The sequence below is a fragment of the Pelmatolapia mariae genome, linkage group LG3_W (genome assembly GCF_036321145.2).
Source record: "Pelmatolapia mariae isolate MD_Pm_ZW linkage group LG3_W, Pm_UMD_F_2, whole genome shotgun sequence".
NCBI lineage: Eukaryota > Metazoa > Chordata > Actinopteri > Cichliformes > Cichlidae > Pelmatolapia > Pelmatolapia mariae.
Window position 1 is genome coordinate 63,693,318 of NC_086229.1, and position 4,154 is coordinate 63,697,471.

General features: G+C 37.6%; 1 long non-coding RNA gene across 1 annotated transcript; it reads right to left on the bottom strand.

Moving 5' to 3' along the window:
- Nucleotides 1-2,327: 2,327 nt before the first annotated feature.
- Nucleotides 2,328-4,154, bottom strand: LOC134624726 (uncharacterized). The gene is made up of 3 exons (XR_010093630.1): nt 4,103-4,154; nt 3,622-3,680; nt 2,328-2,647 (listed from the first exon to the last, which is right to left on the bottom strand). It is a non-coding gene; the product is annotated as an uncharacterized LOC134624726 (long non-coding RNA).

The following is a 4,154-nucleotide window of genomic DNA, read 5'->3' on the forward strand; positions in this document are numbered from 1 at the left end:
AGTTATTTTTTACTGCTGTTTAAATTCTCTGTATGTTTGACCCTGTAGACTGTTTGATGGACTGCTTGTCTTCCTGTTTGTAACCGACGCCTGTTTTTGACTAAAGATTTGGATTTCTGACTTTAACACAGCCTCTGCGTGTCCTCCCTTTGTGTCCTCTTCCTCTGTGAATGTGTTGCATGTGTCACAGATTCATTTTATTAACAGCTTTCACACAGTGAATTGCATCAGCATTCATTCACAGCACATTTCAGAAGGATTCAGATTAATACAGTGATCTTACAGTCAGAATTATCCTGACAGACTGCCACTGTAAATTATCTTTCATCAGGTCAATTTTAAAGCTCAGTATTTCAAAGCAGGAGTTATGAAGAATCATATTGGCATTAGGACAGTAACAATATGTACTAACAAAGTCAAAGTTTTTTAATTATGCTAGAATATTGGAAGACAATCAACTTTTAGTGTTTTCTGCATATTAATTATACTGAAATAGAGATGGTGACCCTAACTGTACAGAAGTATACTAAACAACTGACAATCTAACAAACATTATTGGCCTGAGCCGTCATGCACAGTGAGTCTGATCCTGTGCTGTGAGAGTCTGACAAGCATGTTTCTGGTCAGTTTGGAAGAAATAATATCACAATGTAGATCTTTTTTTCAATATTCCTTCTCTTTTACAACATAAACTGTGATCAAAGCTACTTATGTTCACAGCATGTAATAATAGTGACAGTCCAGGGCATTGTGGTCTGTTGAGCTAGGGTTAGGGTTAGCAATTCAGACATATGTCTGACATATTACTCTTGCTGGATATAACAAACACCTAGGAATTCATATTATAATTTGATTTTCATGAAATATTCATATTCAGTATCAGTCATTTTATATTATAACCACATATCCACCCAGGCTCATGGTGGGGCAGGGCTCTGTCCTGGGATGCTTGAGTGAAAGGTAATGTACACCCTGACCAGGTATCCAGTCTGTCGGAGTTGTTTTCAATATTTGGTTCTAAAATATGAGTGAAAACAAAAATCCAACTAGGATTCTTGCATATGATGGATGAAGTCTTTGACTGTATTGTCCAGCTGATCCATCAAACCCCCAGCAGGTAAACCTTATCATGACATAACACAGTAACAATGTAAAAAATTAAACAGCAACAGTCTAAATTTAAAGTGCATTCTAAACTCCTCTTCAATAAATTATTTGGATGTGCAGAGAGTCATTCAGGACTGTAAAACGTGAACTACAGAACCCAGAGTCTTCATCATTAAATTGCTTCATTTTTCTATCCTATATCAGATACTTTAAAGGTTTTAGTAAAGTTGCATTCTCATGGTGAGGCAAAGTGCTTTATGTGTGTGTGCGTGTGTGTCATGAACGGCTGTAAAAGCCCTTTAATTACAGAACAAAGCGGGGTTTGAGTTCGAGTTACGGCAGACTGCCGCTACTTCTAAATGGAACGCAGCCTTCCTACGGCGGACAGCTAATAACAGGAATCGGACGCGCGGTCCACCCTAGTCCACAGCAACCACCATAGCAACAGCCTAGCATGACTTTAAAAACATAAAAGCATGAAAGTGTTACAGCTGCAGAGAGCTATGGCGGTATCTTTGGAAGCTGTTTGCATAGCTAATAATATACGATGTAACCATGGAGACAGTCAGTCACGTGAGCTAGCGGTGCATGTTTACTACAGTGATTAAGGTGATTGTGTGCACAGCGTCCACACGCTGCACAGGGTAAAGACATTACTTCAGTATTGTTTTATATTTATATATATTTGTCTTGTGTTGACCATCACCTCAGGTTCACCATTACAGTTTCAGCATACAAATGCACACTGTCTAAATATGAACACATTCAAAAAAATCATGTCTCAGAAATAACCACAGCTGTTCATGTTTGTCATTATAGTTTTATTTGTAAGAAAATTGTGAACTTCAAATTGTTTATCAAGTCAAAGAACATTTGACACGTCTGAGTCATTCCTTTGCCCTATGAGAGCTGGAATAAATATATATCCTGCCAATTACAGTTGAAACAGTAGAGACAGGTAGAAATGGGATCAGATTAATCTTTGCTTAGTCAGACACGTCCTGTGTTGGCCTTAACCCGAATTTCCCTCGGGGTCAACCTTCAGGATCAATAAAGTTTTATTGAATTGAATTGAATTGAATCATATTAAATAACAAACAATAGCACAATTTTGCACCCATTTCCAAATTGTAGTCAAGCAGCCCAGTCTCATAAACAGATATGTCTCTAATGTAGACGTGTACAGTCTAGTGTAAGCATTAAAAGACCATAAAGGAAACACTACTATTTATGTGAAACTAATTGTAATAAAAAATGAGCAGGTGCTTTACAGATTTAAAAGAAAGAATCTGAAAACAACACTTTTTTGGTCTAAGTGGTCAAAGTAGAAAACAGAACTGATGTTCAAGAACAAACTGCAGCTGCACTAATATTACACATCTCGATTGTTGTGGTGAACAGACATGTTGCTTTTAAAACCACATGCAGTATGTGACCATGACTGTCCACTGAGACCATGAACGCCACTTCGCTGAAGTCTTCTTCTTCTTCTTCTTCTTGCCATCAAAATGGAAGCAGAAAGAGCACGAGCTGCTTTGATCTACAGAAAGGAAAAAGAACATATGAGCTGAAACCATTAAGATAGAAACAATCGTTCAATGCAGTCTCTCACGTAGCTTAGCCTGTTACAACTGTTGATATAAGCTCAGTACAGTTAACACAGTGTCAGGGAACTCCAGTGTGGGAACTAGTGGCTTTAGGTTTGTAGTCATTTAACTTTCATCCATTCATTCATTTAATTCAGGAGGAAGAAATGTTAGGTTGGTGCAGGCTGGTTACATGCATTTGGTCTGCAAGACATGCTGTCTTTAACCAAATGACTTGGTTCACTTTATGGCTGGGCTGTATGTGGGGTTATATCATGTTATTTGGGCAGGAGTACCTGTCCTCTGTTAGGCTTAGAAAGTTTCTCCAAGGGTTTCTCCACAAGCAGAGCTTCTAACTCTTTTAGCTTTTAGCACATCTGTAGCTGTGCAGGCTGTCAGGTTTTTGGTGGCTCTTTTTACCCCTACTGGTTGTGAGTGTGTAAATAGCCCCACTAGTTCTTTTGGGTTGCAGTTAACTTGGGAGAAAGGGGTGGGTCTGCCAGGACAAGATGAATAAAAATGATCTGGGATACATAAATTTCATAATGCATGCATATATCTCTATCAAATAAACCTGGTCTGAGGGCTGCCATTTTTACATTCAGTTATTTCTCTTAGAAATGCTGGATCTAAATAATGAATGTGTTACAGTCAAACTGACACTGGTCAGTGTAAATGGCTCATTGGGACATAGAAACCTTTAAATTAAATACCATCACCTGATATCGAGTGTCAAACAATATCAAAGCTGTAAAAGCTGTTTACAGTCAGAATTTATAAAAACTATGATTGTAAATAAATTCAAACAAGTGAGCTTTTCTCTTTGTGTTGAATATCAACACTGTGACTTCTTAGACTGTAAGCTTTACATCAGCACAGTTGTAGAAGCCGTCATTCCAAATGTCTTTTGATAACAAGAAAAAAATACCTTGTCAGTACACGGCCTGAAGTTCTTCTCCAAACATCTTCTGCCATTGGCTTTGTCTGCTGGTTTGAAGACAATAGACCACAAAAAGATGATTTAGTCACTTTGTCTGCATCATGCAGCTCGAATGTGTTGTGCAACGATGTTAAATAGCCGTCGTTATCCCTCTGCTGTGTCAGTAGGATTGTATCTCATTGATATGTGAGGAATGCTTATGTAACACGATAACAGACGTCTGGTCATACATCATTAAAATATAAGGGGCAGGAGATATTTAGATATTTTTATATTTATATTACATTTTATAGCTAACAGATATTACTAAATAGATAGAATTTACTAAATGGTTGATGTACATGAAAAATATGTCCATAATCACAAATGACCATGAGAGCCAGTAGAATTAATTCAACTGGACACTCAAAAGACGTCCTTAAATGCTCTTTAAGTGGCAGAACAAACAAACAAACAGTTAATCGCTTACTTGAGATGAAATCTGCTCAGCTACTTTGAAAACAGCTTCTAACTGGTTCCTC